Source organism: Aquarana catesbeiana, linkage group LG06 (assembly GCF_042186555.1).
Source record: "Aquarana catesbeiana isolate 2022-GZ linkage group LG06, ASM4218655v1, whole genome shotgun sequence".
Classification (NCBI taxonomy): domain Eukaryota; kingdom Metazoa; phylum Chordata; class Amphibia; order Anura; family Ranidae; genus Aquarana; species Aquarana catesbeiana.
This window is the reverse complement of record NC_133329.1, coordinates 414,656,289-414,683,545: the sequence shown is the minus strand read 5'-3', so window position 1 is coordinate 414,683,545 and position 27,257 is coordinate 414,656,289. Positions and strand designations below refer to the sequence as shown.

At 46.3% G+C, this 27,257-nt stretch overlaps 1 pseudogene; it reads right to left on the bottom strand.

The window, feature by feature from the left end:
- LOC141147321 (protein mono-ADP-ribosyltransferase PARP14-like) overlaps positions 1 to 27,257 on the bottom strand; it is a 148,552-nt pseudogene that overhangs the window by 58,803 nt on the left and 62,492 nt on the right.

Below are 27,257 nucleotides of genomic sequence, written 5' to 3'. Positions count from 1 at the left end.
GTGAGACAAACGGCATGGGTACCCCCCAGTCCATTACCAGGCCCTTTGGGTCTTGTATGGATATTAAGGGGAACCCTGCACCCAAATTAAAATAAGGAAAGGTGTGGGGCCACCAGGCCCTATATACTCTGAACAGCAGTGCAAACAAGACAGGGACTGTAGGTTTGTTGTTAAGTAGAATCTGTTTGTAATTTTGAACATTTTTAACGTGTTTAGCTCCAGCCAAAAAATCTTTTCTAAGCTTTTTGGAAAACATAGGGAAGGGTTATCACCCCTGTGACATTTGTTTTGCTGTCTTTCCTCCTCTTCAGAAGATTTCACCTCACTTTTTTGTCCCAATGAAAAATGTTTTTTGAAAATTTGGGTTTTTTTGTGGAACAAGGATTGGAAAGCATCAGTGGAAAGGAGAAATTGTTTTCCCATATTAACTCTTACAGGAGAGAATTTCCCTTCCTAGGGGTAGATTTCATCTCACTTCCTGTTGTCTCCTTCCGTTTGCAAGTAGGAGTCATTTGTAAGTTAGATGTTTGAAAGTAGGGTCCTGCCCTATATACTCAGCAGAAATTTGGGCCTTAGGTATTGCTGTGGCCACAACACTGTAAGCCCTCACAGGGCCCTGCTGTGAAATATTAGATCAAGAATTGTAATTACATGCCCCTGTTGAACAGGAGCTGAAAAATTAGGCCTTAGGCACTGGTGCTGGTGCCACAACACTGCAACCCCTCACAGACACTCTAGTTGGAACGCAGGAATGAGCCCTGCTGCAAAGTATTGCTTCAAAAATTGTAATTACACGCCCCTGTTAGACAGGGGCAGAAAAATTGGGCCTTAGGCACTGGTGCTGGTGCCACAACACTGCAACCCCTCACAGACACTCTAGTTGGAACGCAGGAACGAGCCCTGCTGCAAAGTATTGCTTCAAAAATTGTAATTACACGCCCCTGTTAGACAGGGGCAGAAAAATTGGGCCTTAGGCACTGGTGCTGGTGCCACAACACTGCAACCCCTCACAGACACTCTAGTTGGAACGCAGGAACGAGCCCTGCTGCAAAGTATTGCATCAAAAATTGTAATTACACGCCCCTGTTAGACAGGGGCAGAAAAATTGGGCCTTAAGCACTGGTGCTGGTGCCACAACACTGCAACCCCTCACAGACACTCTAGTTGGAATGCAGGAACGAGCCCTGCTGCAAAGTATTACATCAAAAATTGTAATTACACGCCCCTGTTAAACAGGGGCTGAAAAATTGGGCCTTAGGCACTGGTGGTGGCGCCCAGAACCAAAAATGTTCTTACAAGCTATCAGCGTGATGATTGAGGAGGAAGAGGATAATTACTCAGGGATAGTCACTCAGCATCAGCATAGGCAGTCTTTGAAGGGATCTGAGATTTCAAAAAAAATTATTCGGTTACATCAGCATCAGGTGCTTGGTAGCTGGTGGTGATCCAAGACTCATTCATTTTTATGAAGGTCAGCCGATCGACCGAGTCGGTGGACAGACGCACCCTGTGATCGGTTACCACGCCTCCAGCAGCACTGAATGTGCGTTCCGAAAGAACGCTGGATGCAGGACAGGCCAGTAGCTCAATTGCATACTGTGCAAGCTCTGGCCAGTGATCCATCCTCAAGACCCAGTAACCCAGAGGATTTTCGGAGGGAAAGGTGTCCAAGTCTGATCTTGCCCCTAGGTATTCCTGCACCATATAAAACAGACGCTGGCGATGGTTGCTGGAACCGATCATACCTTGGGGCTGCGGACCAAAAAATTGTCTGAACGCATCGGTCAGACGGCCACCTTCTCCACCGCTCCTTCTTTGACTGACCGAAGCCTCAGCAACACGTTGTCCAGAAACAGGAGTTTGTAACCTCCCAGTCTCTGGGAACGCGTTGCACAGACCTTTCTGCAAGGCCTCCCGAAGATGTTTCATCCTCTGCTCCCTCTGCGATGGCAAGATAAGGTCCGCAACCTTACCCTTGTAACGTGGATCAAGGAGGGTTGCCAGCCAGTATTGGTCCTTCTCCTTGATACCACGAATACGAGGATCCTTACGCAGGCTTTGCAGGATCAGGGAGGCCATGCAGCGTAGGTTTGCTGAGGCATTCGGTCCGGAGTCCTCTGGGTCACTAAGAACGACATGGTCCGCAGCCACCTCCTCCCAGCCACGTACAAGTCCATGTGTTTCTTGGGACTGATCCCTTAAAGACTGCTGCTGATGCTGAGTGCCAGGCTCCACCTCCATACTGACACAATCTTCCTCCTCCTCCTCTTCCTCCTCGTCCTCTTCCTGTGTGATCGGCGGGCACGCAGGAACACTGTCTGGATAAAGGGGGCCTTGAGAGCTAAGGAAGTCCTCCTCTTCCTGCCTCTGTTCTGCCTCAAGTGCCCTGTCCATTATTCCACGCAGCGTGTGCTCCAACAGGTGGACAAGGGGGACAGTGTCACTGATGCATGCACTGTCACTGCTCACCATCCTCGTGGCCTCCTCGAATGGTGACAGGACAGTGCATGCATCCCTGATCATGGCCCACTGGCGTGGGGAAAAAAAACCAAGCTCCCCTGACCCTGTCCTGGTGCCATAGTCGCACAGGTACTCATTGATGGCCCTCTGCTGCGTGTGCAGCCGCTGCAGCATGGCCAACGTTGAGTTCCACCTGGTGGGCATGTCACAGATTAGGCGGTTCTTGGGCAGGTTAAACTCCTTTTGGAGGTCCGTCAGCCGAGCACTGGCATTATATGACCGGCGGAAATGCACACAGACTTTCCTGGCCTGCCTCAGGACATCCTGTAAGCCCGGGTACCTGCCCAAGAACCGCTGCACCACCAAGTTAAGGACGTGAGCCAAACAGGGCACATGGGTCATTTGTCCCTGTCGGAGGGCAGAGAGGAGGTTGGTGCCATTGTCGCAAACCACCATTCCTGCCTTAAGTTGGCGTGGCGTCAACCACCTCTGAACCTGCCCCTGCAGAGCTGACAAAACCTCTGCCCCAGTGTGGCTCCTGTCCCCCAAGCACACCAGCTCAAGCACCGCATGGCATCTTTTGGCCTGCGTACTTGCGTAGCCCCTTGAACGCCTACGGAGCACCGCTGGTTCCGAGGAAGAGGCCATAGAGGAAGAAGAAGAGGAGGGGGTGGAGGAGAGAGGTGTGTCACAATCAGCATTTTGGAGGCGTGGTGGCGGAACAACCTCCAACACTACTGCACCTTGTCCTGCATCCTTCCCAGCTGCCAGCAGAGTCACCCAATGCGCCGTGAAACTTAGGTAACGTCCCTGTCCATGCCTGCTGGACCATGAGTCAGCGGTAATATGCACCTTACCGCTGACCGCCCTGTCCAGCGAGGCATGGACATTGCCTTCCACATGCCGGTAGAGAGCCGGAATCGCCTTCCGTGAGAAAAAGTGGCATTTGGGTACCTGCCACTGAGGAACCGCACATTCCACAAACTCACGGAAGGGGGCAGAGTCTACCAACTGAAAAGGCAGCAGTTGAAGTGCTAGCAATTTTGCCAAGCTAGCATTCAACCGCTGGGCATGTGGATGGCTGGGAGCAAACTTCTTTCGGCGGTGCAGCAGCTGGGGCAGGGAAATTTGCCTGGTACAATCTGACGTCGGTGTACCAAAAGCAGATTGCCCACAAGTACTTGGCTGTGACACACCTAATTCTACACCTTCATTCCTCTCACTGCAGGTCTCAGAGAGGACTGAAGGTCTAGTGGGGTTGGAAATCTCAGCTGATGAGGAGCAAGGAGAGATCCTCTTTGTTCTTTGGTGTGGGTCTTTTAGATACGCTTGCCAACGAACTGCATGGCAGGTCAACATATGTCTGGTCAAGCATGTGGTACCCAAGCGGGAGATGTTTTGGCCACGCGAGATACGCTTGAGACATATGTTGCAAATAGCAGCGGTGCAATCTGATGCACTCGTCTCAAAAAAGGCCCACACCAAAGAACTTTTTGAATAACGCGCAGAGACTGCAGCGCCCTGCACATGTGGAGCTTTGGGGTGTGATGCAGTCAATGTGCTGCCCTTAGGCTGGCCCCTGGAGGGCATCCTGCCTCGTTGGTGATGTGCCGCCGCCTCCTCCTCCTCCTCCTCCTCCTCCTCCTCCTCCTCCTCCTCCTCCTCTCTCCTATCAGGCACCCACGTTGAGTCAGTGACCTCATCATCCCCTCCCTCCTCATCACTGGAGCAAACCTGGCAGTATGCTGCAGCAGGGGGAGCATGACTGCCAGATTGCTGTCCTTCTTGGGCACCCCCTCTGTCCGTGCTCATGTTACTGCCTTCATCGAGCTCAGTATCGTCATCAGAGCCTTCCAAACGCTGGGCATCCTCCTGGAGCATGTACCCAACACTGTGGTCAAACAGTTCGAGGGAATCCTCATGAGGACATGGTGGAGCTAGGGAAGGAGTCACTGATGACATTGAGCTGAGGGAAGAGGCCGCTGCTTTGCCAGACAAAGCACCCTGGGCATGGGTGAGAGAGGATGAGGAGGATGAGGACGGCTTGGTCATCCACTCGACCAAGTCTTCCGCATGTTGCGGCTCAACACGGCCAGCTGCCGAAAAAAAGGCCAAGCGTGTCCCATGGCCACGTGCTGATGAGGATGCACCGTCTCCACGACCAGCACTAGACACAGAGCCTGCTTGCCCTCTCTTATTGGCTTGTGACTGTCTGCCTCTCCTTCTTGGCCTTCCAGACATACTAATGGCCTGTAGCTGCACTAAGCTGGGATAGAACACCTGTAATTTTCTTCAAGTAGCTTTATATACTGTAACCAGACAAGCCTGCCTGTCAGTAGGAAGATAACAGGAACGGATCTAGCTGAACACTGTGAGCAGGACGCACTGTACTAAATGTAAATAGTCTAGCTGCCTGACCGTGGTACTAATAGGATCAAATAGAACACCTGTAATTTTCTTCAGGTAGCTTTATATACTGTAACCAGACAAGCCTGCCTGTCAGTAGGAAGATAACAGGAACGGATCTAGCTGTACACTGTGAGCAGGACGCACTGTACTAAATGTAAATAGTCTAGCTGCCTGACCGTGGTACTAATAGGATCAAATAGAACACCTGTAATTTTCTTCAGGTAGCTTTATATACTGTAACCAGACAAGCCTGCCTGTCAGTAGGAAGATAACAGGAACGGATCTAGCTGAACACTGTGAGCAGGACGCACTGTACTAAATGTAAATAGTCTAGCTGCCTGACCGTGGTACTAATAGGATCAAATAGAACACCTGTAATTTTCTTCAGGTAGCTTTATATACTGTAACCAGACAAGCCTGCCTGTCAGTAGGAAGATAACAGGAACGGATCTAGCTGAACACTGTGAGCAGGACGCACTGCACTAAATGTAAATAGCAGGAACGGATCTAGCTGAACACTGTGAGCAGGACGCACTGCACTAAATGTAAATAGCAGGAACGGATCTAGCTGAACACTGTGAGCAGGACGCACTGCACTAAATGTAAATAGCAGGAACGGATCTAGCTGAACACTGTGAGCAGGACGCACTGCACTAAATGTAAATAACAGGAACGGATCTAGCTGAACACTGTGAGCAGGACGCACTGCACTAAATGTAAATAGCAGGAACGGATCTAGCTGAACACTGTGAGCAGGACGCACTGCACTAAATGTAAATAGCAGGAACGGATCTAGCTGAACACTGTGAGCAGGACGCACTGCACTAAATGTAAATTGCAGGAACGGATCTAGCTGAACACTGTGAGCAGGACGCACTGCACTAAATGTAAATAGTCTAGAAGATAACAGGAACGGATCTAGCTGAACACTGTGAGCAGGACGCACTGCACTAAATGTAAATAGCAGGAACGGATCTAGCTGAACACTGTGAGCAGGACGCACTGCACTAAATGTAAATAGCAGGAACGGATCTAGCTGAACACTGTGAGCAGGACGCACTGCACTAAATGTAAATAGCAGGAACGGATCTAGCTGAACACTGTGAGCAGGACGCACTGCACTAAATGTAAATTGCAGGAACGGATCTAGCTGAACACTGTGAGCAGGACGCACTGCACTAAATGTAAATAGTCTAGAAGATAACAGGAACGGATCTAGCTGAACACTGTGAGCAGGACGCACTGCACTAAATGTAAATAGCAGGAACGGATCTAGCTGAACACTGTGAGCAGGACGCACTGCACTAAATGTAAATAGCAGGAACGGATCTAGCTGAACACTGTGAGCAGGACGCACTGCACTAAATGTAAATAGCAGGAACGGATCTAGCTGAACACTGTGAGCAGGACGCACTGCACTAAATGTAAATAACAGGAACGGATCTAGCTGAACACTGTGAGCAGGACGCACTGCACTAAATGTAAATAGCAGGAACGGATCTAGCTGAACACTGTGAGCAGGACGCACTGCACTAAATGTAAATAGCAGGAACGGATCTAGCTGAACACTGTGAGCAGGACGCACTGCACTAAATGTAAATTGCAGGAACGGATCTAGCTGAACACTGTGAGCAGGACGCACTGCACTAAATGTAAATAGTCTAGAAGATAACAGGAACGGATCTAGCTGAACACTGTGAGCAGGACGCACTGCACTAAATGTAAATAGCAGGAACGGATCTAGCTGAACACTGTGAGCAGGACGCACTGCATTAAATGTAAATAGTCTAGATAGAAGATAACAGGAACGGATCTAGCTAAACTGAATACAGTGTATATATATATATATGCAACACCTGGGATGCATATATATACACAATACACTGTAAGTGCAGCTAACTGACTGACTGTTCTGCCTAATCTATCTAACTCAAATCAAATGACACTGTCTCTCTCTCTCTCTATCTCTCAGCACACCGGAACACACACTACACAGGGCCGCCGTGCAGGCGGCCTTATATAGTGTGGGGTGTGTACTAAATCCCCTGAGCCATAATTGGCCAAAGCCACCCTGGCTTTGGCCAATTACAGCTCTCTCTACTGACGGCGCTGTGATTGGCCAAGCATGCGGGTCATAGTGCATGCTTGGCCAATCATCAGCCAGCAATGCACTGCGATGCCGCAGTGAATTATGGGCCGTGACGCGCCACACGAATTTAGCGCGAACGGCCCATAACGTTCGCAATTCGGCGAACGATCGAACAGCCGATGTTCGAGTCGAACATGGGTTCGACTCGAACACGAAGCTCATCCCTACCCGGGACCAACAACCCAAGGTTCCATCATACCAGAAGCTATGGTCGCACTAGGTCCAGTAGTCAATGTCTTTGTCAGTAGCCATAGCCATAGAGCATCCCATTCATACAGTACATTAGCCAATGCATCCCAAATGGGAAATAAATTTAAAAGAGCGAACAAAAGTCCTGGATGGCTTAACTCCAATGTAAAAATGCATATAAAAACGAAGGAGAAGGCCTTCAAAACATACAAGGTTGAGAGATCATCATCAGCATTCATACTTTATAAAGAATGCAATAAGAAATGTAAGGGTGCTATAAGGACGTCTAAGATAGAACATGAAAGACACATAGCGGAGGAGAGCAAAAAAATCCCAAGAAATTCTTTAAGTATGTAAACAGTAAAAAAGGGAGGACAGACCATATTGGCCCCATAAAGAATGAGGAAGGACATCTGGTTACAAAGGATGGGGAGATGGCGAAGGTATTGAATTTATTCTTCTCCTCAGTCTTCACGAGGGAATCGGGGGGCTTCAGTAACCAAAACTGCAGTGTTTATCCTCATGACACAACACAGGAAGCACCTCCATGATTAACAGAGGAGAGAATTAAAATTAGACTTGGGAAACTTAACATTAATAAGTCACCGGGACCAGATGGCTTGCACCCGAGGGTACTTAGAGAAGTCAAGTAATTGCCAGACCATTGTTCCTAATTTTTACTGACAGTCTACTGACTGGAATGGTACCAGCTGATTGGAGAAAAGCCAATGTAGCACCAATATTTAAAAAGGGCCCAAAATACATCCCTGGTATTTACAGACCAGTCAGCCTAACATCAATAGTATGTAAACTCTTGGAGGGGATGATAAGGGACTATATACAAGATTTTAGTAATAAGAACGGTATCATTAGCAGTAATCAGCATGGATTCATGAAGAATCGTTCTTGCCAAACCAATCTACTAACCTTCTATGAGGAGGTGAGTTGCCATCTAGATAAAGGAAGGCCCGTAGACGTGGTGTATCTGGATTTTGCAAAAGCATTTGACACAGTTCCCCATAAACGTTTACTGTACAAAATAAGGTGCGTTGGCATGGACCATAGGGTGAGTACATCGATTGAAAACCGGCTACAAGGGCGAGTTCAGAGGGTGGTGATAAATGGGGAGTACTCAGAATGGTCAGGGGTGGGTAGTGGGGTTCCCCAGGGTTCTGTGCTGGGACCAATCCTATTTAATTTGTTCATAAACGACCTGGAGGATGGGATAAACAGTTCAATCTCTGCATTTGCAGACGATACTAAGCTAAGCAGGGCAATAACTTCTCCGCAGGACGTGGAAACCTTGCAAAAAGATCTGAACAAATTAATGGGGGGGTGGGCAACTACATGACAAATGAGGTTCAATGTAGAAAAATGTAAAATAATGCATTTGGGTGGCAAAAATATGAATGCAATCTATACACTGGGGGGGAGAACCTCTGGGGGAATCTAGGATGGAAAAGGACCTGGGGGTCCTAGTAGATGATAGGCTGTCAGGAAAGGTCCCCTCTGCTGATAATATCGATCATTTGGCTAGCAGTACTGAGGTCCACCAGCAGGTGTCTCCTGGCAGTTTGAAGCTGTCAGAAGAGCTTTTCCCTGCTGGTAGTTTGTCTCCTTTGGGCCGCAGTACTGGCGTCCACCAGCGGAGGGATCCTGGCAGTATGGAGCAGGTATTCCCCTCTGCAGACAGGTGTCACCTGACTTTAATTAGCAGCTGCAGTATAAATACCGGCAGGTGCACACATATCTTGCCCTGGTATTCCTTGAGCCCTGACCTGCAGCCTGCATCCCGTTTACCTGATTCCTGAAACCTGATTCCTAGAAACTGTTGATCCTGTTCCCTGTCTGTTACTAGCCTCCCTGGCGGTATTCCCGAGTCTGGCTCGGGGTGGATTTTACATACCAAAAGCGGTATCCCCGAGCCAGACTCGGGCTTGCATCGCAGGATCCAGGAAGAGATTACTTACCTTGTCCCCTGGTTCCTGCGATGTCTCCCCGCTGTGATCGGCGAGCCGCTGTGTCTCGCTCGATTCACAGTGCCGAGCTCCGTTCCCTGCGAGCGTTGCGACGCACGGGGACGGAGTTCGGCGGTAAATTCAAAAGTGAAACACATAGTATAGATACAGCATACTGTAATCTTACAGATTACAGTATTGTATCAAATAACTACACATCCCCTTTGTCCCTAGTGGTCTGCCCAGTGTCCTGCATGCAGTTTTATATATATAAAACTGTTCTTTCTGCCTGGAAACTGGAGATTGTCCATAGCAACCAAAACTGTCTCTTTACATCAAAAGTGGTTTTAGACCAGCTAGAAAAAAGTGATAATAAATTATAATCACTTGCAGAATTGAGCGATAGTGATTTGTGGGGAGATCCGTCATCAAACACTAAAAGTAATAAAAGCTAAAATTCTGCAACTGTGCAAATTTCAGTGTTTTTGATTTGATTACATTATTATATAATTTTTATTATTATTATATTATTATGTGTTTTAATTATTTATAGTTATTTATTATACTATAATTTTTTATTTCGTTTTTCAAACTTTATCATACCCGGGATGTCTACTAGACTCTTGTTTGGACAGATTTAAGTGAACTATTCCTAAGAATTACAGGCCTACAATATAAAACGCCAAATTTCTGTGCAAAATAATTGTACCGCTTTCAGCACCTAAAATCTGAAATAATCATACCGCCAGGGAGGCTAGAACCCTGGACCCTGAGCCTTGTATCTGACCCATCCCTCCTGTGATCCATCTATCCTCTCTTGTCCTGTTTGTTTCCCTTCCCCAGCTGCTGACCTCCTGTTGAGGACCCTGGCCTGGCTCTGTTTACGATCTTGGTATTTCCCTTACTTGTATATATTTGTTCTGTTGTTATTATTTGTGGGGTTCTGTTTTGTATTGGTTGTTGTGCACTGAGTGATATTGGAGGTGGTTGTGTTATATTCATTTATCTTAAATAAACCATTTTATATTTTCACTTATACACGTCTGGGTTTCCTCTGTTGCAGTCCACACAGTTCTGGTCTTATCTGGTACATGCAATGCCAAGCTGCTGCTAACAAAGCAAACAGAATATTGGCATTAAAAAGGGGATCAACTCCAGAGATAAAACGATAATTCTCCCGCTCTATAAGACTCTGGTCCAGCCGCACCTGGAGTATGCTGTCCAGTTCTGGGCACCAGTCCTCAGGAAGGATGTACTGGAAATGGAGCGAGTACAAAGAAGGGCAACAAAGCTAATAAAGGGTCTGGAGGATCTTAGTTATGAGGAAAGGTTGTGAGCTCTGAACTTATTCTCTCTGGAGAAGAGACACTTGAGAGGGGATATGATTTCAATTTACAAATGCCGGACTGGTGACCCCACAATAGGGATAAAACTTTTGCGGAAGGGAGTTTAATAAGACTCGTGGCCACTCATTACAATTAGAAGAAAAGAGGTTTAACCTTAAACTACGTAGAGGGTTCTTTACTGTAAGAGCGGCAAGGATGTGGAATTCCCTTCCACAGGCGGTGGTCTCAGCGGGGAGCATTGATAGCTTCAAGAAACTATTAGATAATCACCTGAACGACCGCAACATACAGGGATATACAATGTAATACTGACACATAATCACACACATAGGTTGGACTTGATGGACTTGTGTCTCTTTTCAACCTCACCTACTATGTAACTATGTATATATAATACAAGGGATGCTCCACTCATCTAGGAGCAGTACCACCACATTCCCCCCCACCCCTTTACAAGTGGTTAAGGATCTGATCCATACCAAGCTGCAGAATGGGGTCATCCAAGAGAGCTGCAGCCTGTGAGCCGCAAAGTTGTCCTGGTGCAAAAAAAAAAGATAGGAGCTTGCGGTTCTGTGTGAACTATCGCAAGTTAAATGCCTGCAGCCACCGGAATGCCTACCTATTACACAGGGTGGAGGAATTCCTCATGGCCCCGGGCTAAGAAAAATGTTTCCTGATGTTCAAGCTGGTGAGCAGTTACTGGCAAGTACCGGTAAGGGAACAAGACAGTGAAAATACTGCGTTTGTCACACCCCTGGGCCTATTTGAATTCAACTCTATGTCCTTCAGGCTGAGTAACACCCCCAGTATGTTTCAGTGGCTAATGGAGAGGTGCTTGGGAGAGTTCAACTTTGAGACCGTGTTAGTCTATCTTGATGACATCATAATTTTTTCCAAGTCATTTGAGGAACATATCAAACATCCTCACCAGATGTTCACCCGCTTGACCCAATACAGGCTAAAGCCTAGTAAGTGCCATTTAGTGCTCTAGAAAATCCAGTACCTGTGGCACATTGTGGAAACTGGTAGGTCTCCTCCATTCTGGTTAAGGTCCAGGTGGTGCAGGACTGGCCCGCCCAAAGACTCTCACTGAGCTACGCTCCTCCCTACGTCTAGTGTGGTACTATCGAAGGTTCATTGCCTTCCTAGAAACTGCCAAACTAGGGGCATTAGAGCAGAGGTGGCTTGCCCCATTGACCCATTTTAATTAGAAGATACAGTATATACAAGCCAGGAAAATGTAATGGACATGCAGACACCCCCTCTGGCACCCAGGAAAGGATGTGGAGCCAGGAAGATGTGAAGGTGGCTCCTTTCTTACCCACAGCTGCCTACGTCCTCAAGAACCATCCAGCAGCGCCCCAGGTGGGGCCTGCCGAAATTCAAACTCTGGAGGAGTGGGCCCTGATGGAACAGCAAGAAGCTGAGCAAGCTGACCTCATCCAAGTGCAATGTTTCCTGTCTCAAATGTTTCCTGTCATGTTTCCTGAATGTTAAAGTCATCCTCACAGGAAGGGCAAAGACTTTCTGACACAGCGAGAGCAGTCCAGAGGCAACGGGATTGACTCAAGTCCCAGGGCTATACCCTTTATCGCCAGGCACGCATACCATCTGAGCAGACGGACATACTACACATTGTGGTCCCCCAGTCATACATTCTTCAAGTTTGCCAAGTACTGCATGTCTCAACCGAAACCCTGGTCGAGAAATACTATATTTGCGGCTGATCAATTGGGTGCAACGGGCTTGTTGGGAATATGCAGCCTGCACTGTGCACAAAGAGCCCTCCATAAAGACTATTCCCATGACCATTACCACGTCATAAGTGGGGGAAGATGGTAGTTGCGCTGTGATGAAGGGGGGGGAAGCTACAAAGATGACTAAAGTGGCAAAGTGAACTAAAAAAGCAGAAACGGGCCAATGCATGAATGGATCCTACATGCTAAAAGAACATGGTGGGGATGCAGTGCAGTGCAACGTAGCTGATCAACATGACTATAATGTAAAGGTAATTGTGAAACAGTGACCGCTTGCAAAGCAAAAATGCATATACTAACACAAATAGGGTGAATAATGACACAATGCAAAAAAAAAAATATATATATACACACACATTTATATATATATATATTGCAAGAAAAATAGAAAAATACATGTGGGCTAGTGCCCCATTAGCAAAGATGTGCCAAATCCTGGTGAACTACAAGTGACAAATCCCTAGGACAAACATGAATATTAGTTCTATCATCCAGTCCAAAAAACAAAAACTCGTGATGAGAAACACAAAACAATTCAAATCGTTAAGGGAGGGGGGACCTTCAGTGAGGACACCTCCGTGTTTGCAAGCCGCTTACCTTACAGCTGTAAGGCGTACAGCCTGTGTTGCAAATGACCCGCAGGTGTAGACGTTCCGTGTATACAGGCAGTGACAATGATGAACATGCCAAGCGAAATATAAAACATAAAAAGTATACAGCATGTAAAATAACTCTGCAACGACCACAGTGGAGGGGGGGGCAAGACACACACAGGGGGAGGTTGCACTCACTTTCATGAAGTGAGTGTGGGCATCAATCCAAGAGCGCAGAGCTCGTATGCCTCCAGGAGTGTCACCAATCTGGAATCTGTCCCCGTGCCTGGAAACTGGAATATGTCCCCGTGCCTCTCTCCTCAGTGTTCGTCAGGTAGAGTAGTGATGTACAGTGTGAGAGGGAAAGAGACGCGCATAGCGTGATCCCATATAAAAGGTATATTTATTTAATAAAACAAGTCCAATCAACTTACATTTAAAACAATGCTGCAGTGTGTAGTAACTACGAGCGCCGAGCTCGTCTCCTGTTGTTTGTCTGTGGCAGCGTCCCGTGCTCCAATCCTAATGCATATCGTCACGTCACGTGACTTCTTCATCCTCTGAAGAAGTCACGTGACGTGACGATATGCATTAGGATTGGAGCACGGGACGCTGCCACAGACAAACAACAGGAGACGAGCTCGGTGCTCGTGGATTGATGCCCACACTCACTTCATGAAAGTGAGTGCAACCTCCCCCTGTGTGTGTCTTGCCCCCCCCCTCCACTGTGGTCGTTGCAGAGTTATTTTACATGCTGTATACTTTTTACGTTTTATATTTCGCTTGGCATGTTCATCATTGTCACTGCCTGTATACACGGAACGTCTACACCTGTGGGTCATTTGCAACACAGGCTGTACACCTTACAGCTGTAAGGTAAGCGGCTTGCAAACACGGAGGTGTCCTCACTGAAGGTCCCCCCTCCCTTCACGATTTGAATTGTTTTGTGTTTCTCATCACGAGTTTTTGTTTTTTGTACTGGATGATAGAACTAATATTCATGTTTGTCCTAGGGATTTGTCACTTGTAGTTCACCAGGATTTGGCACGTTTTTGCTAATGGGGCACTAGCCCACATATATTTTTCTATTTTTCTTGCATTATATATATATATATATATATATATATTTTTTTTTTTTGCATTGTGTCATTATTCATCCTATTTGTGTTAGTATATGCATTTTTGCTTTGCAAGCAGTCACTGTTTCACAATTACCTTTTATATATTAGGTTTTGTCTGCCCGCAACATTATAGTCATGTTGATCAGCTACGTTGCACTGCACTGCATCCCCACCATGTTCTTTTTAGCATGTAGGATCCATTCATGCATTGGCCCGTTTCTGCTTTTTTAGTTCACTTTGCCACTTTAGTCATCTTTGTAGCTTCCCCCCCCTTCATCACAGCGCAACTACCATCTTCCCCCACTTTTTTCCCATTTGTCCTGCCTTGGATCAGTACTTACGTGTTGCAGCAGTGTCCTTTTAGCGTAGCCCCCCCCCCCCGACAGTGCAGGAGTTTCCACTTTCCCATTACCACGTCATAGCCATTTGAACTGGTCAGCATGGACTTCCTGATCATCTCAGGCCCAGCTCACCAGCAGGGTTCTGTTATTCCCTAGCCCTTGTGGACCAATTCACCAAGTTTTATGTAGTAGTATCCATGAATGAGCAGACAGCTCTGATCATGGCTAAACTGTTCTGCGAACATAAACTTTAACCATATGGCTGCCCCCGTATACTCTTGGATCACAACTTTAATTCCCAGATAATGTCCGAGTTGTGCTGTTTGAGTGGTATCCGGAAATCCCACACCATGCCTTACCACACCCAGTGGAATGGAGTCTGAATGTTTGAACTGCACCCCCTGCTGGGCATGTTATGGACTCTGGAACAGGGTCACAGAGCACATTGGCACCAGCATGTGGAAGCCTACAACAACATCGAGCCATTGGCTACATCCCGTGTTTCTTGATGTTATGGCTGTTTGCCAGTAGACCTCTTGCTGGACTCCCCAGAATGTACACACACCCAGCACATGGGTGCAGGAGCATTGGGATCAGATACAAAAAAACAAGCAGGTAGCGTTGGAAAGACATAATGACTTGGCTGAGGACACTGTGCTAATTAAAATGCTGCTGCAACCAGGGGACCTGGTGTTGGTGAAGAACCCAAAATACGAAAAAGGTAACAAGCTGGAGCACAAGTGCACCCCCTACCGGTTAGAGAAGCACAGTGCAAGTCGTCCCCTTTGAGTGGTACCTGCCACCCCTCAAACTAAAACCTCCATTCTCTGTGAATTATGTTGACCCTAGCCTCAGCCCTGTGCCTGCGGACAGACTGAGGGCCTTACCTTAATAGGCTGTCAGCCCTACTGATTCCATGAAGTCTAATGAGCCCCTAGCCAAGATGCAGGGGTCGCTGCAGACACTGTTAAACCCCCGCCACCTGAGGCTTTGGAATCCCCAGTAGAAGATGAGGACTCTGAGAGTGACCCCACAGAGAACAGTGGAGTGGGGGCCCCACCTCACAACTTACAGGACTTAAAGGATCTACTACTGACAGTTTGGTGCCAGATACAACAACATGCCTTCAGAGGTCTAGTGGTGTCCATGCCTCAATGGGTCAGGGCTGTTTTGGTGGCAAAAGGGGGACCTACTGAATATTAGGTGGGTGGTCATAAGGTTATGGCTGATCAGTATATAATTTGATATTTAGATGGGGTGTGGGGGGGGTCAGAATGAATTACCTGTGCACAGAGTGAAGTCTTGATTGGAAGAATTTACAATGACATCGGTCTTCTCTTTGGTGATATCACCGGTCTTCACCTGATAAGTGACAGATCCAATCTTCATTTCATGAACCCCGAGTGACGGGTTTGTCACCGCCGCAAAGAACGCTGCAAGACAGAAAGGAGAGGAGATGATAATAAGCAGAATAGGTGATAAAAAAAGTTGTGTTTCCACCACCGATGATGAACTGTGCCTGGAAAGATTAACAATATTGGGCTCCATTAACAAAGCGGTAACTACTGCTTTAAAAAATGCGGTAAAATATCACTCAGCATTTTTCAAAAGGTTTTTTGCTATTCACAAAATAAACGCTACTAAAATACACGCATAAGTTATTTTATGAAGTCTTTCTTAACCGGGTGCGCATCAGGGAAAATCTGTGTTGGCCGTATCCCTTGGACACAGCCAATCACAGATCGTGCTAAATGGCCAATCACAGCGGCCATTTAGCTCTCGATCGGAGTGTCCAATGAGAGAGGATCTCATATGTAAACATTGCTGGCTCTCCCTCCTCACACAGAGACCGCGTGTGAGGAGGGAGAGCTTCTGTGCTGCAGATTGTGAGTGCAAAACACATAAAACACAGTAAATACAGTAATGAAATAGGGGGAGAACAAGTACGGGACTTTAAACAAGGCACATGGGAGCAAAAGTGTAGATTGAAAAAGAAATGCAATTTATTATTGGAATGATACAAAAATTCATATATTTACATATTTAGGCACATAGCTCTGCATGTGTTGGCACTTAGCTCTATAATGTTAATTTATAGTCAAAAAAATACATTCCATCAAGGATTTCTAATACAAGCAAATAAATACATTAAAATTGGAACGTTCATACATATAAGTTGATAATGTGTACACATAAGGGTAGTTGTAAGCTCTACGCCGTTTCGGGACCTTATAGCCACTCATCAGGAGCATAACCGTAGTGATCACCTATGAATTAGGGAAATAGCAGTATTGAATGATATGAAGACACAGGTGGGTAAATGTAAAGCATGAATCTCACATTATTACTTTTAAGCCATGAACTTACAATAGTGTCTGCGCAGAGGCGGCGCGGCCTAGGATGCCAAGCCAGCCAGAAGTGCCCAAGCCCGAAGCTGAGGGGGTATATCCCGGCAGGCGAAACCAACACAATATTCTTGTGGCCGATGAGAGCAACGTGGAGCTCTCTGCTTCGGATTCCTCCTCAAATTCAGATTCTGAGTCTGACGTTGACTACGAGCCTGTCCTAAGCCGTGGAACACTGACAGCCTCAGAGGAGGATGCTAGTCCGCCCGCCAGACGAAAGCGTTCTGGTGAGGAGGCAGTGCCATCCACCAGCACCGTAGTGCCATCCACCAGCACCGTAGTACCTCGGCTAGAAAGGCCACGTACCAGTGGGGTGTCACCTCAGTCCCAAAGGGTTAGGTTCCATGTCAGCCTTCCCTATTCCCTTCAGAACCCCTTGTGGCTTCCTCCTAATTCAGGAGAAGCTATCATTCCCCCTTTTAATGCCCAGCCAAGAGTCCAGGTGGACACAGAAATTTTTTATCCAATAGATTTTTTCCATTTAATTTTTACTGAGGACATGCTAGCATCAATTGTGGCCCAGTGCAACCTGTATGCACAACAATTCATAGCTAGTAACCCAACGTCCTATTATGCCCGTCCCTACGAGTGGAGAGCCCTAACAGTGGAGGAGTTTAAGATTTTTTTGGGCCTCACATTCTGTATAGGAATAACCAAATGAATTACATTCATATTGGTCAACCCACCCCATCCACCACATGCCCATCTTTTTGCCCAGAACCAGATATCTCATGATTATGAAGTTCCTACACTATAATGATAATACCCAGTGCCCTCCCCAAAATGACCCAAATTATAATAAGCTTTATAAAATTTGGCCACTAATAAATTATCTTTCTGAAATCTTCCCCTAGTTGTTTACCCCAGACCAACACATGTGCGTGGATGAGTCCCTTGTCAAATTTTCAGGCAGGCTGGGCATAAAACAATTTATTCCCACCAAAAGGGCCCACTATGGGATGAAGCTGTATAAATTGTGCGACCGATCCACAGGTTATACATATGCCTTCATGGTATACGAATTGAAGGACACCCAGCTACATCCCCCTAATTGCCCAGACTACATGGGATCAAGCTGGAAAGTCGTTTGGGAACTCATAAACCCACTCCTGGAGAAAGGCTACCATTTGTACGTAGATAACTTTTATACAAGTTTGCCCCTGTTCTGCAACCTTCACAGAAAGAACACTCCAGAAAGTGGCACCATCAGAACGAACCGGAAGGGCTTTCCTCAAAGCCTCATCAACAAGAAGCTAAGAAGAGGGGAGACAGCGAGTTTACGGAATGAGGAAATTCTGGCTGTGAAGTGGAGGGACAGAAGAGATGTCTACATGCTTTCTTCGATCCACAATAATACATTCATGGAGATCACCAGGAGGAATGGCCCAATCCAAAAGTTAACGTATCCACGAATAGAACATGTTCATGGGGGGTGTCGACTTGAACGACCAAATGCTCAAACCCTACCTTGCCACAAGACGAACTTACCAGTGGTATAAAAAAAGTATCAATTTATTTGTTTAATTTGGCCATATACAACAGCTATATTATCTACCGCAACTCCACGTAAAGCCCCAAACCTTTCCTTGGCTACCAGGAGGAAATCACCACTGCCCTTATATTCCCAAACGGCTCACCAGAAAACATTAGATCCGATGTGATTAGCAGACTCTCCGAACGCCACTTTCCCGATAAAATTCCCCCCAGACCAACAGGTCAAAAACGTCAGAAGAAATGCCGGGTGTGCACCAGAGAAGAAGTTAGAAGAGACACCACTTATTATTGTCCCCAATGTCCTTCCCAACCAGGCACTGCATAGTTGGCTCTTTTCACTGTTACCATACTTCACTTAATTATTAGTGAAGTATGGTAAACATAACCTTCACTTCCTGCCATTTACCTTCACACCCCTTATGCCTCTGCTTGCTCTGTAACTGATCCCGGCTTGTTATTCGACCATGTTTCTGTCTACCGATTCTGTTCATACCTCTGCCTGATCTGGAACTGATCCTGGCTTGTTATTCGAACACGCTTCTACCTACCAATTCTGTACATACCTCTGCCTGATCTGGAACTGACCCTGGACTGTTTAACCATGCTTTTTGCCTGCCTCTTGGACTGATCTTGTACCCTGCCACTGGACTAGTGGGATTCATAACACAGGGGTCTCACATATTTGAGGGGCTCCAGAATTTTTTTTCTGGATGAAGAAAACAATTTTTTTTGTTTTCTCATTCCTAGATTAGGGTCTGGAGACTCAGAGGCTTCAAAGAGATTTGGGTGGGAGAAGCCTCTACCCCTGTCCCCATTCTGTCCTGAACAAGGCCCTACTTCTGCCTGCTGCCTGTAGGACCTATGCCATCACGCCTCTGCCTGTCGCATGAACAGATCACACCACATGGATCATGTTCCTGCCTACTACCAGGACCAATATTTTGGCACTGCCTGCACTGACCCTGGACTGTATATGGACAGTATCCCTGCCTGCTGCCTGTACTGACTATGGACAGTATTCCTGCCTGTTGCCTGGACAATTGCGTTCGCTTTTTCTGACCAAGTCTCTGCCTGCTGCCTGGACCAGTGCTATCCTCCTGTGGACAACTGCGCTACTAAAACCACAGGTAATCTTTTGTTTACCCTTTGCTCAGCAGACTGTGTTTTGGGGTGTAATTCTTGGTATGTGCATGCTATGTGTCCCTAGAACACCTAATGTGTTCCTTGCATGTTGGGCCTCTGTATGTGGCCAGGCTATATAAAAGTCTCACACATGTGGTATTGCCATACTCAGGAGGAGTAGAAGAATGTGTTTTGGGGTGTCATTTTTGCTATGTACATGCTATGTGTTGGAAATATCTTATAAATGGACAACTTTGCATAAAAAAATGCGTTTTCATTTTTTACCCACATTTTCCAAAAACTTCTGGAAAAAAAATGAACCATTCAAAAGATTTATTATGCCTCATAGATTATACGTTGGGGTGTTAGCTTTCCAAAATGGGGTCATTTTATGGGCGTTTCCATTGTCCTGGTGCTCCAGGGCCTTCAAAAATGTAATAGGTGGTTGAGAAATGAGATGTGTAATTTATGCTCCTACAATGCCTGAAAGTGCTATTTCAATATTGGGCCTCTGAATGTGGCCAGGCTGTGTAAATGTCTCACACATATGGTATCGTCATACTCAGGAGGAGTAGCAGAATGTATTTTAGGGGTGTCATTTTTGCTATGCACATGCTATGTGTTGGAAATATCTTATAAATATACAACTTTGTGTTAAAAAAAAAATGTATTATTTTTTTCCCACATTTTCCAAAAACTTCTGGAAAAAAATGAACCGTTCAAAAGACTCATTATGCTTCATAGATTATACATTGGGGTGTTTGCTTTCCAAAATGGGGTCACTTTGTGGGCGTTTCCATTGTTCTGGTGCTCTAGGGCCTTCAAAAGTGTAATAGGTAGTCAACAAGTTAGATGTGGGGGGCGTGGTCTGGTGCCGGACTCTAATGGACGCCTGATCCCTGCGCTCCGGTCCTCAGAGGGTCTAACAGCAGCTTAATAGAGCCATCCGAGAGCCACAACATGGGGAAATCTAAGGGGAACTCATCCCCATCCCGTTCCGGATCTCCGCGGAGACCCGATTCACAAGCGGGCCGCAGCATCCCGGAAATCTTCCGGACGCAGCCACGCGAGGCCCCGGCTTCATTTCAGGCCTACTCGGCCACAGCGCGCTCCTCCAGCCTCAGCCCCTCTGGCAGACACCGGACGCAAACGCCTTCACAGCATACGATGACAGAGCATCCCCTGAACATAGGGGACCTAAGAACAGTGGCAGAAGATATTAAAGCCACCTTTGCAACGGTCATCTCTGACCTGAGGAGAGACATTCAATCCATGACGGTCCGCATGGATAACATTGAAGAAACAACAGCACACAGTGAAAATGCCATCCACAGGCTCCAGACTTCATCACATTCCGTCCAGCTCAGAGATCTATACAGATACATGGAAGACCTGGACAATCGTGGCAGACGACACAACCTACGGGTAAGAGGCATGCCAGAATCGATCGATCATACCCAACTTACCCAGGCAACCATAGCGGTATTCAACGATCTCTTAGGCAGACCCTCTGAGACCCCCATTGAATGTGAACGTTTACACAGGGCCCTCAGACCCCGGGGTAGAGACACCGACCCTCCCAGAGATGTGGTATGCTGCCTGGTTAACTTTAAGCTGAAGGAGGAGATCCTTCGCAGGGCCAGAGATCGTCGCAATCTCTCATGCCAAGGCTCAGAAATAAAAATCTTTCAAGATTTATCGCCTATCACACTACAAAATAGAAGAGACTTACGCCCTCTCCTTGATCTACTACGCACAAATGGAATTCAATACCGTTGGAAATTCCCTTTTTGCCTCTCAGCATCAACACAAGGACGAACAGCGAACCTTAGAGTGCCCGAAGACCTCACTACATTCTGTGAAATTCTGAACATCCCTTGCATTGAACTGCCTGACTGGTACCGCTCTCTCAGACCTCCCCAACTCAGAAGGTCCAGCTCCATGGATGCCATCCCAGTCCGCGATGAGTTCCACATACGAAGGCGCAGATCCAATTCTCCCAGGACCAACTCGTCCACAGGACCCAGGAATCCTACAGACAACAGCCCCACAGCTTCTCCTGCTCACAGACGACCCCGTCACGGGGGTGCCGAATAACGGGGGAACCCACCACTATCTCCCATCGCTCACTTGAAATCCTTTCACCCCCTACACTATAAAGGCCTACGCAAGACAGACGTCAATCCAACATATGACCACCCGAATGCCTGCAATTGGATCTTCTTCAAGCCAGAAGCAAGATGATTTAACCCAAAGGACCAACACAATTCCTCGCCTCCCCCTCACCTAGCCCATGATGGACGCTGATCTCTCAGTTCTACAGATTGGCCTAACCTATGAAAACATCCCCCACCCCATTACCTCTCCCCCTCGGGCCCGTCTGATCTCACAACAAATTCAACTCAGACTTCAAGCAATGGAACTTTGGTCACGCAAGTATAACATTAACATGCACGAAGATAACTAAAGTCTGGGATCGCAATATAGCCCCCCCAAATAATAATAATCCCTTTCTGTATTTCACCTCCACCTCCCCACCCTATCACCCCCCTTACTTAACCCTCAAGTAGGCCTTTTTGAACCTCCCTAAGCAAGCATCAGTCCCCGCTGTGTCAGACACAAGTCACATCCCAGGGTCAGAATCCCCTTATTCTAACCGACACTCTTTTGAAAACAGACCAGGACTCACACTTGTTTGTTAATGATGTTAATTTTTATATGGAGGGGCGATTCCACACAGAACTTCAGTCACACCACTAACTTCACCCAATCTCCACATATCCAACCCCTATGGATATCCCCCTAATGTTAAGAGCTGATGTCCAAATACTCAGACCCCCCTTTCACCTGATTAAACGACTACCCTACTAGTTAACAGGTATCTAAACCCTAACATCCACTAAGATGGCAAACAAGATACAATCTGCACACCCCAATGACCCCAGTAAAAGCATTAATATGTGTGGAATCGCTCACCAGATATGTATATTGCCATAGAAAGTTATCATGTTATCCTCAGTTGAGTTACAACCCATAGGAAGCTAACAATCTAGCCAGAAGGTATTGGTACCATTATTATTCCTGTTATCACTTGAATACCCGTTATACAATGACCTAAAGTATATGTGGAACCTTGATAGACACCTCACTAACTAAATAGCCATCCCCGTTTGGGGCAGGCTTGAGACCTAGGTACTTAACATGTAATGATATGTCATTTTATTTCTTTGTATTCTTGTTTTCTTTAGTGATAGTTTAACTCAACATACAATGTTTGTTTTTGGTAACCAAGCGAAAGAACCCGGATGGACCTCCGGCATGTGTGAAAGATCCCCATATCCCGCCTGGTTAACGATTTCTATTTTATGACATCCAGACAAATAAACACACGGGTAGGTCGGGCCGGCCTACCTTTATGGTGAACTTGCGGGCTACCTGTTCTTATACCGTGTGGGGCTCGGACACACAGGCTGGAGGCCTACTCTGAGAGAGAGGCGAGCAAAATTATCGCAAGAGATACATACTAAATATATAGAGTTTGGTTATTGTTATAAGGTTGATTGTACAGTTGACTCCTTACCTACCTCTCTAAACATCTGAATGACTCACAATTAGACGTCCACTCCACATCCCCACAATAGCTAAGGCTGACTCCCCTTAATCAGGCGGACTCATTCTCCTGCCTCACGAGACCTCACTTGATATTCTGTCTCGGGCGATGACATTACTTTAAACTTAAGATCTCCCTCATTTAGTCCACAATCCCCAAGACTAATACTATAACTTATAGGCTCACTCTTTTACCCAGACCTTCCACACCCCTCTGAGGACCAGAGGATTACACTATATTTCCAACCCGTTAGTACCGGCTCCTTTCACCTCCCCACACAACGGGAACCTATCTTCCCCGTTGACCTATACCGGACAACGTACTACCCCAAAAGAAGGGTCCCTGAACCCTTCTTTACCTCCGGTACACTTAGACCCTACATATCTATCGAGTTCTATTTTCTTTCTTTTCTTTTTCCTCTTCTTTCCTTTTCTCCCTTCTCACCCTTTCTCTTCCTCTTCTCCCTTTCCCCTCCCCTTCCCCTACCCTTTAAAGACCCCTTTCCACTTCAGATTCTCCCTCCTTACCCCTTTATCACATTCAGTTTTTTCGAGCCCACCTCTATCGCCCTCACCCCCCCCCTTCACTGCCCCCTCGGTCTCCGCCACCTCCACTTCACTACCGCTACTCCCCCCGATCCAACAACAACCCCACGAATCACCCCTAGTACACTCGAAGAAGTGTATAGACTAAGCTGACAAAAGACCACATCCTTTTAAAATATGTCGCACATACCACCTACCACCAAACATGACACGCTAAAAGTGACATCCCTAAATGTAAAAAGGACTCAATATCCCAGAAAAACGCAGCCAAGTTCTGTCTATGATGCACAAACTAAAATCCAACATAGTTTTCCTTCAGGAAACCCATTTCCGTGCAGATAAGGTTCCTAAGCTTACAAATCGCTGGTTCCCTCATTCCTACCATTCTACCAACCCTCTGGCAAAGACTAAGGCCCCATACACACTATTAGATTTTCTGCAGATTTTTGTCTTCAGATTTACCAAAACCATGTAGTGCAAGGGCCTGCCTGATTGCATACAAATTTAAACTCTTAACGTTTGACCTCATATTATATGGTTTTGGTAAATCTGAAAACAAAAATCAGCAGAAAATCTGATAGTGTGTATGGGGCTTTAGGGAGTTTCAATCCTGATCTCCAAAAACCTATCCTGGGAACTCACCGATTCACTTATTGATAAGGATGGCAGATACATCTTTTTAAAAGGCAAGATGCAGGGCCGGCCTGTAACCTTGGCTAATATTTACAGCCCTAACTCTGCACAATCTAGCTTCTTTAGACGGATCTCTCAACTTTTATCAGGATTCTCCGTTGGTCTAACTGTGCTCGGGGGAGACTTTAATGTAGCCCTATACCCAATTTTAGACACCTCTTCAGGCTCCACATCGTTGCCATACAGAACTCTGCGCCAAATTAAACTGCAATTGAATGACTTACTTTTACATGACACCTGGCGCACTCTTCATCCAAATGTCAAGGACTATACTTTCTTCTCCGCCCCTCACGACAGATATTCCAGAATTGATTATCTCTTCCTTTCCCAACCAGACCTTCCATTTCTTTCCCATGCGACAATTGAACCAATGATCCTATCTGACCACCACCCCATTACAATGACACTGACCTTCCCTGAGCACCAGAATGTTTCTAAAATCTGGCGCCTAGATTCTACCCTCTTGACCTCAGAAGGTGATATCGCAGACATTAGACAGGCCATACTCAACTTCTTTATCGACAATGACAACGGAGACACATCTCCGCTAACACAATGGGAGGCCCACAAATGCGTCTTGAGGGGTAAACTTATTGCCCTTAAAACGTCGCGGAAAAAAGCCCAGCAAGCCAGTATTTCAAACCTGATCCAGAAGATCAAAACCCTAGAGCTAGCTCACAAACAGACTCAGGCCCAACAGACATATCAAGAACTCATACAAACCAGAGAACATCTACTCACAGAGTTATCACAAAAAACAAAACGTAAATTCATCCTACAACAGAAATTGTTTTATGAATTTGGAAATAAGAGCGGAAAATATCTGGCCCGAGCCATTCAGAAGAACAAAGCCCGTTCCAATATCCATAGATCAACGACTCCCAAGGTGGATCGAAAGTCACAGCCCTTGACATAGCCTCCCAATTCGAAGCGTACTATTCTACGCTATACAATCTCGGCACACCAACTGACAGCTCACCTAATACCATGGATAGGCGATCCCTTATTAAAAGTTTTCTAAAAGAACATTGCCCGAAACCGATCGACAGAGAAGATGCTCGCCAATTAGAACTCCCCATTTCAGAAGCAGAACTTAAAAATGCAATCAAACAACTAAAAGCCGGAAAGAGTCCTGGCCCAGACGGCTTCACAGCCGTATATTTTAAAACCTTCATAGAGACACTTACTGGCCCCTTTCTCAAAGCCTTTAACTCCCTGTCCTCCTCCACACTTCCCTTCCACAGACTCCTTGAAGCCCACATTACAGTTATACCAAAGGAAGGAAAAGACACAACCCTAGTAAACAACTATAGGCCGATTTCCCTACTACATGTTGACATAAAACTCTTTGCAAAAATCCTAGCCAATCGCTTGCTTCCTCTGTTACCATCACTGATAGATGGAGACCAAGTTGGTTTTATCCCAGGCCGGAAGGCAAGGGATAACACCATTAAAGCCATAAATCTCCATCATTGGATGACAACTAATAAACATAAAGGTTTCTTCCTATCATTGGATGCGGAGAAGGCGTTTGACAGACTGGCATGGGACTACATGGGGGCAGTGTTGCGACACCTAGGCCTCCAAAATCGCATGTTTAACTCAATCATGTCTTTATACACGACACCCACGGCCAGAGTTCGGATTAACGGACATCTGTCAGACGCCTTCTCCATAACCAACGGAATGAGGAAAGGTTGCCCACTTTCCCCTATCCTCTTTGTATTGACCCTTGAACCGCTCCTGAACTGCCTCAGGAGAAATGAAAATATCAAAGGAATACCCATATCAGGCCACACTTATAAGTTGGCAGCTTTTGCTGACGACATCCTGCTTTCCCTTAGAGAGTCCCACACCTCTATTCCGAACTTACTAAAAGACTTCCACCTCTTCCAGCGCATCTCTAATTTCAAAATAAACTTCACCAAATCACACGCCCTCAATGTCACCATCCCAAAAGAAAGGTTACACAGTGTGAAACTAACTTTCCCTTCCAGTGGCGACGCAACGCAATTAAATACCTTGGCATTCACCTTACAACGAACCTATCAGATCTCTTTGCACAAAACTACCTCCCCATCCTAAAAACGATCTCTGCTGATCTCAAAAATTGGAACAAACCCCAGTTTTCCTGGTTCGGATGTGCAGCCATTATTAAAATGAACATTCTTCCCCGCATTTTATATATTCTACAAGCTATCCCCATTAAACTCCCCCCGTCATTTTTCTTATCCTATAGAAGGCTTTGTTCAGAATTTTTGTGGAAACAAAAACATCCGAGAATCGCCTACGATCTCCTAACACAACCTAAGACGAAGGGGGGCATTGGTCTTCCAGATCTGAAAAAATATTACTGGGCCTGTCACCTTACCCGTATAGTGGACTGGTCATTACATACCCAACACAAAGATTGGGTCAGACTGGAGGGATCACTGTCCCCATTCCCGCTGAAATCCGCACCCTGGCTGGCGTCGACGCATATTCCCTCCATTCTCAAAGATCACCCTCTTATTGGTCCGACCCTGGGATGTTTCAAGGATGCCTGCCGACAATTACACATATCTTCCTCCCCGGGTCCTTTAACTCCTATAAGACAGAACCCTGCCTTCCCTCCGGGCATGTCCGCACAATTTCTAGCACAACAGTGGCAACTACCCAACATGCAAGCACATCAGTTTTTCCGCGACGGCTCTTTCCTAGATCGCCTCACACTAACACCCGCCATCACCAGCGACCCTTTACCATTTTGGACCTACTTTCAAATTAGACATTTTTTAAGGGAAGTCAATCACGACTCTTCTATATCACGACCATTTACTCCATTTGAGCATTTATGCTCTCAATCCAACCCCCAACAACATTTAATCTCCAGTATATATGCTATACTATTTACTGGAAATCCCCCCAAAGAAGGGAAAGCTTGCAAATCATGGGAAAGAGAATTACAAGCAGAACTAGAAGAAGACCAATGGGAACACATATTCACGATTGCCCATAAAGGCTCCCTAAACGTGTCCATTCAGGAAAATAATTATAAGACCCTGACACGATGGTACAGAACCCCA